The sequence below is a fragment of the Oncorhynchus kisutch genome, linkage group LG8 (assembly GCF_002021735.2).
Source record: "Oncorhynchus kisutch isolate 150728-3 linkage group LG8, Okis_V2, whole genome shotgun sequence".
NCBI lineage: Eukaryota > Metazoa > Chordata > Actinopteri > Salmoniformes > Salmonidae > Oncorhynchus > Oncorhynchus kisutch.
Genome location: NC_034181.2, coordinates 21,247,169 through 21,263,579, shown reverse-complemented (window position 1 = coordinate 21,263,579; position 16,411 = coordinate 21,247,169).

Here is a 16,411-nt window from a genome sequence, read left to right as displayed (position 1 = left end):
GCTCCCACAATCTACTTACTTTCAATTTCTTTCGGCCAATCATCAGTCATTTGAGTCAGTGGCGAGCATGTTGAGTGCCCTTCCCTATAAGCTCCCGAGTGGCGCAGTGGTCTAAAGCACTGCAAATCAGTGCTAGAGGCGTCACTACAGACCCGGGCTGTATCACAACCGGACAAAATCGGGAGTCCCATTGGGGGGAGCACAAGCGTCGTCTGGGTTAGTGGAGGGTTGGCCTGGGTAGACTGTCATTGTAAATAAGAATAAGACTTGCCTAGTTAAATCAAAAAAAAAAAAAATAAGCATGCTGAAAGCCTTAGTTTTATGTAAAATAACTATGTATTTGATCAAACACAATTTTTCCCTAAGTTTGCTTAGCACTTGTAAAAGTCTGATTGGTCAGCCTATTCTTGGGTAGCAGAATAACCTTTGCCTACCCCATGTCTGAGGGCACACGCCTTCTGCTTAAATTTAAGATGTGGCAAACAGGTTTCACAATGTATTCCGCTACAAACCTCAGCAATTTACCATCTAGGTTGTCGGTAGGAGGTGGTTTGTCCTTATTTATAGATAGCAACAATATTTTCACCTCTCAAATCTACAGTGCTTGTCTTTCATTATTTGGTCCATTATGCATGAATATGAAGGCTCAGCATTTGTTGTTTGCATGTCATGCCAAAATTGGCTAATCTTGTCAACAAAAAAGTTATTAATGTGGTTGGCAATATCAAAAGGGTTTTGTTATGAGCAAGCCATCTGCCTCAATGAAAGATGGATCCGGGTTTGCTTTCTTGCCGAGAATTTAATTTAAAAAACTCCAGAGCTTTTTACTATAATTATTTATGTATCTTTTTTCCATAGAATAATTTCTTCTTCTTTTTGTTTGTTTCGTTATGTGATTTCTCAATTATCTCTATGTCTGCCAGTCTGCTGTGTTGTCAGACTCATTTGCTATTCCCTTTGCCTCATCTATCTCAGCCATACCGTTTTTCAATTCATATTTTATCCCTGGGGATTTGGCAGTTCTAACAATCAGTTTCCTGATGGCTGCATGCCTATCAGTAACTGGAAGAAGCAGTTTCATAAATACTGCCACGTCCGGATCCTTCTCACTACACACATCAGACCAACAAATATTTTTCACATCTTCGACAAAGGAATCATTGCAAAATCTCTTATGATTGTTTATACACAATTTGAATTGCAGACTTTGGAACTTTGGTTTTTCTAGATTTGGCTATTATATTATGATCACTAAATCTGATGGTTGTGGATACTGCTTTAGAGCATATTTCTGCAGGATTAGTAAAGATGTGATCAATACACGTGAATGATTTCGTTCCTGTTCTGTTTGTAAATGCCTTGGTAGGTAGACTGATGACTTGAACCAGATTGAAGGTGCTGGTTACAGCTTGGAGCTTCTTTTTGAGTGGGTACATGAGCATTTTTGGTATGTTATTAGGATCCCCATTAGCTGTTGCAAAAGCAGTAGCTACTCTTCCTGGGGTCCATACAAAACATGAAACATGACATAATACAGAACAGTGGTTCCCAAACCTTTTCTAGTCCCGAACTCCTTCAAACATTCAACCTCCAGCTGCATACCCCCTCTAGCACCAGGGTCAGCGCACTCTCAAATTACGAGTTGTTGTCACAACCCGGCTCGTGGGAAGTGACAAAGAGCTCTTACAGGATCAGGGCACAAATAATGATACGGTAATCAATAATTCTGCTCTTTATTTAGCCATCTTACATATAAAACCTTATTTGTTCATCAAAAATGGCGAATAGCTCACCACAGCTTAATGAGAAGAGTGTGCTTGAAAGGAAGCACATATCTATGCAAATTTGCGTTATATTGGAGAGTGTCTCAGTGTTTTTCCACACACAGTCTGTGCCTGTATTTAGTTTTCATGCTAGTGAGGGCCAAGAATCCACTCTCACACACTGAAGGTACATGGTTGCAAAGGGAATCAGTGTCTTAACAGCGAGATTTGCCAAGGCAGGATACTCTGAGCGCAACCCAATCTAGCAGTGACTTCTGATTAAATTCTATTTTCACAAAACCGCTTGTTGAAATTTTGATGAGGCTCTTTTCTTCAGATATGGTTAAGTGGACTGGAGGCAGGGCATGAAAGGTATAACAAATCCAGTTGTTTTTGTCATTCGTTTCGATAAAGTACAGTTGAAGTCGGAAGTTTACATACAATTAGGTTGGAGTCATTAAAACTTGTTTTTCAACCACTCTACAAATTTCTTGTTAACAAACTATTGTTTCGGCAAGTCGGTTAGGACATCTACTTTGTGCATGACACAAGTAATTCTTCCAACAACTGTTTACAGAAAGATTATTTCACTTATAATTCACTGTATCACAATTCCAGTGGGTCAGAAGTTTACATACAGTAAGTTGACTGTGCCTTTCAACAGCTTGGAAAATTCCAGAAAATTATGGCATGGGTTTAGAAGCTTCTGTTAGGCTAATTGACATTATTTGAGTCAATTGGAGGTGTACCTGTGGATGTATTTCAAGGCCTATCTTCAAAGTCAGTGCCTCTGCTTGACTTGGAAAATCAAAAGAAATCAGCCAAGACCTCCACAATTGTAGACCTCCACAAGTCTGGTTCATCCTTGGGAGCAATTTCCAAACACCTGAAGACACCACGTCATCTGTCCCAAAAAAATAGCACGCAAGTATAAACACAATGGGACCACGCATCCGTCATTCTGTCTCCTAGAGATGAACGTACTTTGGTGTGAAAAGTGCAAATCAATCCCAGAACAACAGCAAAGGATCTTGTGAAGATGCTGGAGGAAACAGATGCAAAAGTATCTACAGTGGGGAGAACAAGTATTTGAAACACTGCCGATTTTGCAGGTTTTCCTACTTGCAAAGCTTGTAGTGGTCTGTAATTGTTTATCATAGGTACACTTCAACTGTGAGAGACGGAATTTAAAACAAAAATCCAGAAAATCACATTGTATTATTTTTAAGTAATGAATTTGCATTTTATTGTAAAAATCATACAATGTGTTTTTCTGGATTTTTGTTTTAGATTCCATCTCTCACAGTTGAAGTGTACCTATGATAAAAAAATTACAGACCTCTACATGCTTTGTAAGTGGGAAAACCTGCAAAATCAGCAGGGTGTCAAATACCTGTTCTCCCCACTGTATATCCACAGTTGAACGAGTCCTATAGCGACATAACCTGAAAGGCCGCTCGGCAAGGAAGAGGCCACTGCTCCAAAAAAGCCTTAAAAAAGCCAGACTACGGTTTGCAACTGCACATGGGGACAAAGATTGTACTTTTTGGAGAAATGTCTTCTGGTCTGATGAAACAAAAATAGAACTGTGTGGCCATAATGACCATTGTTATGTTTGGAGGAAAAAGGGAGAGGCTTGCAAACCGAAGAACACAAGTGAAGGTATTGGAGTGGCCATCACAAAGCCCTGACCTCAGTCCTATAGAAAATGTGTTGGCAGAACTGAAAAAGCGTGTGCGAACAAGGAGGCCTACAAACCCAACTCGGTTACACCAGTTCTGCCAGGAGGAATGGGCCAAAATTCACCCAACTTATTGTGGGAAGCTTGGGAAGGCTACCCGAAATGTTTGACCCGAGTTCAACAATTTAAAGGCAATGCTACCAAATACTAATTGAGTGTATGTAAACTTCTGACCCACTGGGAATGTGATGAAAGAAATAAAAGCTGAAATAAATAATTCACTCTACTATTATTCTGACATTTCACATTCTTATAATAAAGTGGTGATCCTAACTGACCTAAGACAGGGAATTCCTACTTGAATTAAGTGTCAGGAATTGTGAAAAACTGAGTTAAAATGTAATTGGCTAAGGTGTTTGTAAACTTCCGACTTCAACTGTACCTGCGTAATTGCGCACCCAACTCACTCCGGTGCTTCGCCATATCACATTTGACATTGTCCGTAAGCTTGAGTTCATTTGCACACACAAAAATCATACAATGATGGAAAGACCTGTGTGTTGTCTTTGTTAATACTGACAGAGAATAGCTCCAACTTCTTAATTATAGTCTCAATTTTGTCAAGCACATTGAATATAGTTGCGGAGAGTCCCTGTAATCCTAGATTCAGATCATTCAGGTGAGAAAAACATCACCCAGGTAGGCCAGTTGTGTGAGAAACTCGTCATCACGCAAGCGGTCATACAAGTGAAAATTAAGGTCAGTAAAGAAAACGTTAAGCTTGTCTCTCAATAAAAAAAACTTGTCAATACTTTGTCCCTTGATAACTAGCGCACTTCTGTATGTTGTAAAAGCGTTACATGGTCGCTGCCCATATCCCTGCATAGTGCAGAAAATACACGAGAGTTCAGGGGCCTTGCTTTAACAAAGTTAACCATTTTCACTGTAGTGTCCGAAATGTCTTTCAAGCTGTTAGGCATTCCCTTGGCAGCATTAGCCTCTCGGTGGATGCTGCAGTGTACCCAAGTGGCTTCGGGAGCAACTCCACTATGTCTCACTGTCAGGGCTTTTGCACCATCAGTACAGATACCAACACATCTTGACCACCAAAGTCCATTTGATGTCACAAAGCTGTCCAGTACTTTAAAAATATCCTCTCATGTTGTTCTGGTTTCCAGTGGTTTGCAGAAGAGGAGATCCTCCTTATTTGATCCCCCATAAACATAACGATACCCAGAGCTGTGCCAGGCCCGCCACGTCTGTTGACTCATCCAGCTGTAAAGCATATAATTCACTGGCTTATATGCGAAGCAGTAATTGTTTCAAAACATCTCCTGCCATATCACTGATGTGTAGTGAAATAGTGTTGTTTGATGAAGGCATTGTCTGGAAAGTTTTTTCCCCAGCATTGTCCCAGCCATGTCCGCTGCAGAAGGAAGAATAAGTCCTCCACAATAGTATGGGGCTTGTCTCTCCTTGCACGTACCCCAGTTTGGAAATACCTGATATAGACATAAATAGACAAGAACAGCTCAAGGACTGAACTACATCAATTCAAAAATAAATAACAAAAAGGCACACGTAGCCTACATATCAATACCAATTCATCCACACAAACTATCAAGGTCAAATAGGCATTGTGTAATTTATCTGTTTTTGAAACCAGGTTTGCTTTTAATTTGAGCAATATGAGATGGAACGGAGTTCCATGCATTAACAGCTCTATATAATACTGTACGCTTTCTTTATTTTAAATTTTTATTATTATAATTTTTTACCCCTTTTCCTGGTATCCAATTGTTTTTAGTAGCTACTATCTTGTCTCATCGCTACAACTCCCTTACGGGCTCGGGAGAGACGAAGGTTGAAAGTCATGCGTCCTCCAATACACAACCCAACCAAGCCGCACAGCACACATCCAACCCGGAAGCCAGCCGCACCAATGTGTCGGAGGAAACACCGTGCACCTGGCATCCTTGGTTAGCGCGCACTGCGCTGGTGCGCGTTGAGACAAGGACATCCCTACCGGCCAAGCCCTCACTAACCCGGACGACGCACGGACCTCCCAGTCATGGCCAGTTACGACAGAGCCTGGGCGTGAACCCAGAGTCTCTGATAGCACAGCTGGCGCTGCAGTACAGCGCCTTTAACCACTGCGCCACCCGGGGGGCCACTGTACGTTTTCTTGAATTTGTTCTGGATTTTGGGACTGTGAAAATACCTCTGGTGGCATGTCTGGTGGGGTAAGTGTGTGTGTCAGAGCTGTGTGTAAGTTGACTATGCAAACTATTGGGATTTTCAACACATGAATGTTTCTTACAAAATTAAGAAGTGATGCAGTAAGTCTCTCCTCAACACTTAGGTCAAGAGACAAAGAAAAAGACATATCTCAGACTGGCCAATAAAAAGAAAAGATTAAGATGGGCAAGAGAACACAGACACTGGACAGAGGAACTCTGCCTAGAAGGCCAGCATCCTGGAGTCGCCTCTTCACTGTTGACGTTGAGACTGGTGTTTTTTTACGGGTACTATTTAATGAAGATGCCAGTTGAGGACTCGTGAGGCCTCTGTTCCCCAAACTAGACACTAATGTACTTGTCCTCTTGCTTAGTTGTGCACCGGGGCCTCCCACTCCTCTTTCTATTCTGGTTATACCCAGTTTGCGCTGTTCTGTGAAGGGAGTAGTACACAGCGTTGTATAAGATCTTTAGTTTCTTGGCAATTTCTCGCATGGAATAGCCATAATTTCTCAGAACAAGAATAGACTGACACATTTCAGAATAAAGTTCTTTGTTTCTGGCCAAACCCAGAAATGCTGATGCTCCAGATACGCAAATAGTCTAAAAACGGCCAGTTTTATTGCTTCTTTAATCAGCACTACAGTTTTCAGCTGTGCTAACATAATTTCAAAAGGGTTTTCTAATGATCAATTAGCCTTTTAAAATTATAAACTTGGATTAGATAACACAACGTTCCATTGGAACACAGGATTGATGGTTGCTGATAATGGGCCTCTGTACGCCTATGTAGATATTCCATTAAAAAAATCTGCCGTTTCCAGCTACAATAGTCATTTACAACATTAACAATGTCTATACTGTATTTCTGATCAATTTGATGTTATTTTAATGGACAAAAAATGTGCTTTTCTTTCAAAAACAAGGAAATGTCTAAGTGACCCAAACTTTTGAACGGTAGTGTACCTTTATGTTAAAACCACAAACATTATCAAAAATTTCACACATTTATTCCAAATACTGACTTTTAGCATTTGGTGGTCTAGAGCAACTATCCTACGAGAATAGGCTTAAGGTGAGGCAGATGAACCTGAACCTCTCTCTCCCTGACTCTGGATTTTCATGGCAACTACTCTTCTATTTGCATTTCTATCTTTCCAATATATATAACCATGTATAGCTACTAATGCATCATCAAATGAATGATCTAAGTGTGTTTCAGAGATGGCCAGAATTTGAATGTTTTCTGCCGTTAGTAAGTTGTCATTTTCATGAACCTTGTTTCTCAGGCTACGTATGTTATTATGGGATTTTTTTTGTCCTTTTCTGGGTTGCTTGTTTGTTTTTATTGCTATTCTGAGAGGCTGATCCAGGATAGACATGTCAGTGACATTTACATTTGAGTTAATGGTACTGAGTGGGCTGCCCACAGTGGGCTTCTTCCTTAGGCACACGGTTTCATTGCAAATTGTGGAATTTAATTCTATGTACATATAATTATTGCAGACAATACCCTCGGAGCTAACAGTTAAAGGAACACAGATTAGGTTACTTACATTTAATGCACTTCTATTTCTCTTGGATATAATATAATTTCCATGTCCTCTGTTGCTTATTATGACAGGAAGGACTGGAGCGCTAACAAAACCAGAGCGTCAGTCTCTTAAGCAGTTCACTATGTTGATTAAGATAATCCTGGAACCACTGTGGTTAGGGTGAATCCCATCTCTTTAAAGAGTGTTGGTTGCTCCCACAGAAAGTCAAAATTGTCACAAAAGGAGACATTCCTGTCTTTGCAGAGTTTATTCAAAAACTAATTCCGAACCCCTTCTATAACATGGCAGGGGGCCAGAGATGACTGTTCTCTTCCCTGTGCAAACAAGGCTGATCAAGAGAATGTTGTAGTCCTTCTTCAGTTCCTCATAAGCGAATGTCGTTAAATCCAACGTGAGTGACAATGGTGACAATATTAGAGAAGTTGGCTAGAACTTTAGGCAGGGGGGAGTTGATGTCTTGGACATAGGAGCCTTGGTTACAGTGGACCTTGGTCGGCCCTTCAGAACTGAAATTTTGTGTGTCTGGGCTGCATTGAGGTACTTGGAAAGCCCATCTTGTTTTTCCCGCAGCTGAGCTAGCAGCCGGAGAATTTCTTCCCCAAGCTGCTTGATGATGATACATTTGGAATAGACAAAGAATTTATGTTCATTCATCAGTTCCATCTTATTTGACTCATCTTGCGTAGATATCATCTCATACCTAGTGCATTTGAGCCCAGATGTAGACATAAATACCACACTGGTGTTTTGTCTCTAGCAATGCTAGCGTTATCTTTCTCTGTTAGCATGATTGTTTTTTTTAGCAGGAATCCGGGACACAAACTCACAAAAAGCTAACCTCATTGCGAAATCCTTAGCTATCAAAAATTCCAATGGTTAAAGATTGTCACGTTCTGACCTTAGTTCCTTTGTTTTTGTCTTTGTTTTAGTATGGTCAGGGCATGAGTTTGGGTGGGCAGTTTATGTTTATTTGGTTTTTGAGTTCGGCCTAGTATGGTTCTCAATCAGAGGCAGCTGTCAATTGTTGTCCCTGATTGAGAATCATACTTAGGTAGCCTGAGTTTCACTTTTGGTTGGTGGGTGCTTGTTTCCGTGTAAGTGTTTGGGCCACACTGTACTGTTTCGTTTTGTTCACATCGTTTATTGTTTTGTTCCAGTGTTCAGTTTGTTTATTTAAAAGACATGAACACTTACCACGCTGCAAAATTGGTCCTCCTCTCTATCTCCAGACGACATCCGTTACAGAATCACCCACCACCAAAGGACAAAGCAGCGTGGTAACGAGCAACAGCAGGAGAGGCAGCGATATTTGGAGAACTGGACTTGGGAGGAGATTCTGGATGGCAAAGGACCCTGGGCACAGCCAGGGGAATATCGCCGCCCCAAAGCAGAGCTGGAGGCAGCGAAAGCAGAGAGGCGCCGGTATGCGGAGGCAGCACGGTAGCACGGCTGGAAGCTCGAGAGGCAGCCCAAAAAATGTATTTGGGGGGGAACACGGGGAGTGTGGCGAAGTCAGGTAGGATACCTGCGCCAACTCCCCGTGCTTACCGCGGAGAGAGAGGGCGTGGTACTGGTCAGGCACCGTGTTATGCGGTGGAGCGCGTGCTTGGCCCGGTGCGCTACATCCCAGCTCCCCGTATCGGCCGGGCTAGAGAGGGCAATGAGCCAGGTGCCATGAAGCCGGCTCTGCGCATCTGGTCCCCAGTGCGTCTCCTCGGGCCGGCGTACATGGCACCAGCCTTACGCATGGTGTCCCCGGTTCGCCAGCACAGCCCAGTGCGGGCTATTCCACCTCGCCGCACTGGCCTGGCTACAGGGAGAATTCAACCAGGTAAGGTTGGGCAGGCTCGGTGCTCAAGAGCTCCAGTGCGCCTTCACGGTCCGGTCTATCTGGTGCCAGCCCCCCGCACCAGGCTGTCTCTCGGTCTTCTCCCTACAGGTGCTCCCGCCTGTCCAGTGCTGCCAGAGCCTTCCTGCTGCCCAGCGCCGCCAGAGTCTCCCGTCTGTCCTGAGCCGCCAGAGGCTCCCGTCTGTCCTGAGCCGCCAGAGGCTCCCGTCTGTCCTGAGCCGCCAGAGGCTCCCGTCTGTCCTGAGCCGCCAGAGGCTCCCGTCTGTCCTGAGCCGCCAGAGGCTCCCGTCTGTCCTGAGCCGCCAGAGGCTCCCGTCTGTCCTGAGCCGCCAGAGGCTCCCGTCTGTCCTGAGCCGCCAGAGGCTCCCGTCTGTCCTGAGCCGCCAGAGGCTCCCGTCTGTCCTGAGCCGCCAGAGGCTCCAGTCCGTCCTGAGCCGCCAGAGCCGCCAGTCCGTCCCGAGCCGCCAGAGCCGCCAGTCAGCCAGGAGCCGCCAGGGCCATCAATCCAAGGTCGGCGGCGAGGGTTGCCGCTCTAAAGAGGCCACGGAGGCGGGCTAAGAGGTGAAAAAAAACTATGGTGAAGTGGGGTCCACGTCCTGCGCCAGAGCCGCCACCGCGGACAGACGCCCAACCAGACCCTCCCCTATAGGTTCAGGTTTTGCGTCCGGAGTCCGCACCTTTGGGGGGGGGGTACTGTCACGTTCTGACCTTAGTTCCTTTGTTTTTCTCTTTGTTTTAGTATGGTCAGGGCGTGAGTTGGGGTGGGCAGTCTGTTTGTTGTTCTATGTTTGTTTTTGAGTTCATGATGACAGAAGTGAGTGCTACGGGCGGTAATCATTTAGCTCAGTTACCTTAGCTTTCTTTGGGAACAGGAACAATGGTGGCCCTCTTGAAGCATGTTGGAACAGCAGACTGGGATAAGAATTGATTGAATATGTCCGTAAACACACTAGCCAGCTGGTCTGAGCATGCTCTGAGGACGCGGCTGGGGATGCCGTCTGGGCCTGCAGCCTAGCGAGGGTTGACACATTTAAATATTTTACTCACGTCGGCTGCAGTGAAGGAGAGCCCGCAGGTTTTGGTAGCGGGCCGTGTCAGTGGCATTGTATTGTCCTCAAAGCGAGCAAAAAAGTTTGTTAGTCTGTCTGGGAGCAAGACATCCTGGTCCGCGACGGGGCTGGTTTTCTTTTTGTAATCCGTGATTGACTGTAGACCCTGCCACATACCTCTTGTGTCTGAGCCGTTGAATTGCGCCTCTACTTTGTCTCTATACTGACACTTAGCTTGTTTGATTGCCTTGCGGAGGGAATAGCTACACTGTTTGTATTCGGTCATGTTTCTGGTCACCTTGCCCTGGTTAAAAGCAGTGGTTCACGCTTTCAGTTTCGCGCGGAAGCTGCCATCAATTCACGGTTTCTGGTTTGGGAATGTTTTAATCGTTGCTGTGGGTATAACATCGCCGATGCACTTTCTAATGAACTCGCTCATCGAATCAGCGTATTCGTCAATGTTGTTGTTGGGCGCAATGCGGAACATATCCCAATCCACGTGATCGAAGCAGTCTAGAAGCGTGGAATCAGATTGGTCGGACCAGCGTTGAACAGACCTGAGCGTGGGTGCTGTAGGCTGGAAGCAACAAAATGGAGTCGTGGTCAGCTTTTCCGAAAGGAGGGCGGGGGGGGGCCTTATATGCGTCGAGGAAGTTAGAATAACAATGATCCAGGGTTTCTCTGGATCATCTCTGTCGGCGCTGGAAGTTAATCTGATAAATAAAAAAGTTAAAATAAAGAATGTTAGTAGTTTGGTACACCTAACCGTTGCCATGGTTATATCTCTGCTGACTGTGCAGGCATTGGAGTGAGCTACGGCCATCAGGAGGAGAAGAGGAGCTGGCTTCATAGCTGGCTTCATATGAGTGGTTCATGGCTCTGTTCAGCGGTGTCTTCGATTATCCACCAGAGGGCAGAGAAGGGGGTGAGTGCCTATTCCAATCCCTACTGGCCTCCTGACGTTCTGGGGGTCAGCTCCAGTACCTGGTGGACTGGGAGGGGTACGGTCGAGAGGAGTGGTGTTGAGTTCCGGTGGAGGACATTCTTGATCCCAATATCATCCATGATTGCCAACCAGCCCGCTCCTTGCCCTCGAGGCTGTCCCCCTGGCTGGCGTCTGGGGGGGGGGGGGGGGGGGGGGGACACAGCCTCATCATGAGACACACCTGGACTCTGTCATTTCACTGATTACCTCCCCTATAACTGTCACTCCCTTAGTTCCAAACCCCAGGCAGTATTGGTTGGGTGTTTCATGTCCAGACGCTACTCTTGTTTTGTATTATTAAACTCACCCCCTGCACCTGGTTCTCGACTCCCAGCATCTCCGTTAGTTACTCCATAATACTAACATAAATAACGGAGTGAAAAGGAAGTCTGTACAGAATAAAATATTCAAACATGCATCATGTTTGCAATAAGGGACTAAAGCAAAACTAAAAAATGTGTCAAAGAAATTATCTCCATGTCCTCAATAGAAAGTTTTATGTTGGGGGCAAATCCAACACATCACTGAGTACCACTCTTCATATTTTCAAGCATATTTTTATATATTTTTTTAACCTCAACTTCCACATACTCTCCTGCAATCCGCCTCACTCAATGTGGTATGGACCTGCTATTTTATTTACTTTTGACCCGGAACCCACAACAGAAGCTAGCCAGCTAGCTAGCTACTAGCTAGTAGTCAGCTAGCCACTGCTAGCAGTCATCAGCTACTCTTAGCCCTGACAATTCTCACCAGTCTGCACAGCACGATTCAAACTAGAGCAAATCTGACTTATTTATATCCATATCTCTGGGTTCCTACCGCAAGCTCTGGACCTTCTGATCATCGAAAGCTAGCTAGCCGCTATCCGAGTGGCCACTCCTGGCTAATGTCTCTGTCCCGAAGCTAGAACCAATTAGCCTGGAGCTAGCCTTTGCTAGGCCCATCTCCCGGCTAGCCGAAGAGGTCCATCAGCCTCTCCTTGGGCTACAATACCTATTTTGCCAATTGGCCTGGACCCCTTTTATTGCCGACACGGAGCCCCGCCGACCCATCACGACTGGACTACCAATGTAATTCGCCCGAGTTAAAAAAAAAACTGGCTCCTCCGTTGCGACGTCCCCTGAATTGCCCATCTGCTAGCCTGCTAGCCAAGGCCCGCTAGCTGTCTAGAGCATATTGGACTGTTAGCTGACAAGGCCCATCGGTCAAATTCTTTGGCCGCTATACCTATTTTGCCAATTGGCCTGAACCCTTTTACCACACGGAGCCCTGCTGATCCATGACGACTGGTCTGCCGACGTAACAGCACGAGGGGGCTACAACCGACTTCTTCCATCACGACGTCCCTCTAAGGCCCTTCTGTTAGCTTGCTAGCCCCGGTCTGCTAGCTGTCTGAATCGCCGTGTCTCCTGCCCGCCGAGCTATTCACTGGACCCCTATGATCACTTGGCTATGCATGCATCTCCCTAAAGTCAATATGCCTTGTCCATTGCTATTTTGGTTAGTAATTATTGCCTTATTTCACTGTAGAGCCTCTAGCCCTGTGTCACGACTTCGGACGAAGTTGGTCCCTCTCCTTCTTTGGGCGGCGTTCGGCGGTCGATGTCACCGTCTTTCTAGACACCACGATCCATGTTTCATGTTCGTTTTGTTTTGTCTTGATTATATACACACCTGGTTTCCAATCCATTAATTATTTTCATAATTTAACCCTCTGATTTCCTTCTCTGTTTTGTACGTTGTTGTTTATCATGTGGGTCCTCGTTGTTCATGCTTTAGTTTATTGTGTATGTTCCTTGTTGGAATCTTACCATTTTTGGAGTAAATCTTGGAATATTACTCAGAACTGCGTCCTGTGCCTGACTCTGCATTTATTCAATTTTACCAACGGCCTCACACCCTGCTCAATACGCTTAACTAAACCTTCAGTTCCACCTCCCACACATGCGGTGACTTCATCTGGTTTAAATGATGTTTCTAGAGACAATATCTCTCTCATTGTCACTCAATGCATAGGTTTACCTCCACTGTATTCACATCTTACCATACCTTTGTCTGTACATTATGCCTTGAATCTATTCTACTGGAAACCTGCTCCCTTTTCTCTCTGTTCCGAACATACTAGGCGACCAGTTCTTATAGCCTTTAGCCGTACCCTTATCCTACTCCTCCTCTGTTCCTCTGGTGATGTAGAGGTTAATCCAGGCCCTGCAGTGCCTAGCTCCACTCCCATTCCCCAGGCACTCTCACTTGTTTACTTCTGTAACTGTAAAATACTTTGTTTCATGCATGTTAACATTAGAAGCCTCTTCCCTAAGTTTGTTTTATTCACTGCTTTAGCACACTCTGCCAACCCAGATGTCCTAGCCGTGTCTGAATCCTGGTTTAGGAAGAAAACCAAAAACCTGAAATGTCCATCCCTAACTATAACATTTTCCGACAAGATAGAACTGCCAAAGGGGGCGGAGTTGCAATCTACTGTAGAGATAGCCTGCAGAGTTCTGTCTTACTATCCAGGTCTGTGCCCAAACAATTTGAGCTTATACTTTTAAAAGTCCACCTTTCCAGAAACAAGTCTCTCACCTTTTCTGCTTACTATAGACCACCTTCTGCCCCCAGCTGTGTACTGGACACCATATGTGAATTGATTGCCCCCCATCTATCTTCAGAGCTCGGGCTGTTAGGTGACCTAAACTGGGACATACTTAACACCCCTAAAATCTACACTTGATGCCCTCAATCTCACACAAATGATCAATGAACCTACCAGGTACAATCCCAAATCCGTTAACACGGGCACCCTGTTTACGGGCACCCTGTCCTTTCCTCACCATCTTAAATAAGAATGCCCCATTCAAAAAATTTAGAACCAGAAACAGATATAACACTCGATTTACTCCAGACCTGACTGCCCTTGCCCAGCACAAAAACATCCTGTGGCGGACTGCATTAGCATCGAATAGCCCCCGTGATATGCAACTTTTCAGAGAAGTTAGGAACCAATATACACAGGCAGTTAGGAAAGCAAAGGCTAACTTTTTCAAACAGAAATATGCATCCTGTAGCACAAACTCCCAAAAGTTTTGGTAGACTGTACAGTCCATGGAGAGTAAGAGCACCTCCTCCCAGCTGCCCACTGCACTGAGGCTAGGAAACACTGTCACCACCGATAAATCTGCGACAATAAGCAATTGTCTACAGCTGGCCATGCTGTCCACCTGGCTACCTCTACCCCGGTCAACATTCCTGCACCCCCCTCAGCAATTTGCCCAAGCCTCCCCCATTTCTTCTTCACCCAAATCCAGATAGCTGATGTTCTGAAAGAGCTGCAAAATCTGGACCCCTACAAATCAGCCGGGCTAGACAATCTGGACCCTCTCTTTCTAAAATTATCCACCGAAATTGTTACAACCACTATTATTAGCTTGTTCAACCTCTCTTTCGTATCATCTGAGATCCCCAAGATAGGAAAGCTGCCGCGGTCAACCCCCTCTTCAAAGGGGGAGACACTCTAGACCCAAACTGCTATAGACCTATATCTATCCTTACCCTACCTTTCTAAGGTCTTCGAAAGCCAAGTTAACAAACAGTGACCATTTCAAATCCCACCGTATCTTCTCCGCTATGCAATCTGGTTTCCGAGCTGGTCATGGGTGCAAATCAGCCACGCTCAAGGTCCTAAACGATATCATAACCGCCATCGATAAGAGACAATACTTTGCAGCTGTATTCATCGACCTGGCCAAGGCATTCGACTGTCAATCACCACATTCTTATCGGCAGACTCAACAGCCTTGGTTTCTCAAATCACTGCCTCGCCTACTTCTCTGACAGAGTTCAGTCTGACAAATCGGAGTTCAGTCTGACAAACCTTTGGCAGTCTCTATGGGGGTGCCACCAGGTTCAATTCTAGGGCCGACTCTTTTCTCTGTATACATCAATGATGTCGCTATTGCTGCTGGTGATTCTCTGATCCACCTCTACGCAGACGACACCATTCTGCATACCTCTGGCCCTTCTTTGGACACTGTGTTAACTATCCTCCAGACGAGCTTCAATGCCATACAACTCTCCTTCTGTGGCCTCCAACTGCTCTTAAATGCAAGTAAAACTAAATGCATGCTCTTCAACCAATCGCTGCCTACACCTGCTGCCCGTCCAGCATCACTACTCTGGACGGTTCTGACTTAGAATATGTGGACAACTACAAATACCTAGGTGTCTGTTTAGACTGTAAATTCTCTTTCCAGACTCACATTAAGCATCTCCAATCCAAAATCAAATCTAGAATTGGCTTCCTATTTCGCAACAAAGCATCCTTCACTCATGCTGCCAACATACCCTCGTAAAACTGACTATCCTACCGATCCTTGACTTCGGCGATGTCATTTACAAAATAGCCTCCAACCCTCTACTCAGAAAATTGGATGCAGTCTATCACAGTGCCATCTGTTTTGTCACCAAAGCCGCATATACTACCCACCCCTACGACCTGTACGCTCTCGTTGGCTGGCCCTCGCTACATACTTGTCGCCAAACCCACTGCCTCCAGGTCATCTATAAGTCTATGCTAGGTAAAGCCCCGCCTTATCTCAGCTCACTGGTCACCATAGCAGCACCCACCCGTAGCACACTCTCCAGCAGATATATTTCAGCAGCACCCACCCGTAGCACACCCCCAAAGCGAATTCTTCCTTCGGCCACCTTTCCTTCCATTTCTCTGCTGCCAATGACTGGAACGAACTGCAAAAATCACTGAAGCTGGAGACTCATATCTCCCTCACTAACTTCAAGCACCATCTGTCAGAGCAGCTCACAGATCATTGCACCTGTACATAGACCATCTGTAAATAGCCCATCCAACTACCTCATCCCCATACTGATATTTATTGTATTTATTTTGCTCCTTTGCACCCCAGTGTCTCTACTTGCACACTCATCGTCTGCACATCTAGCACTCCAGTGTTTAATTGCTATATTGTAATTATTTTGCCACTATGGCCTGTTTATTGCCTTACCTCCCTTATCCTACCTCATTTGCACACACTGTATATCGACTTTTTTTCTATTGTATTATTGACTGTCTGTTTGTTTATTCCATGTGTAACTCACAGGTCGCAGTTGTAAATGAGAACTTGATCTCAACTAGCCTACCAGGTTAAATAAAGGTGAAATAAAAAATGTAAATACATTTTTTTTCCTGAGTGGACTAGTTAGTTTTTACTTAAATTGGCTTAAATCGATGGCAGGACTTGAACATGGCTGTCTAGCAATGATCAACAATCAAT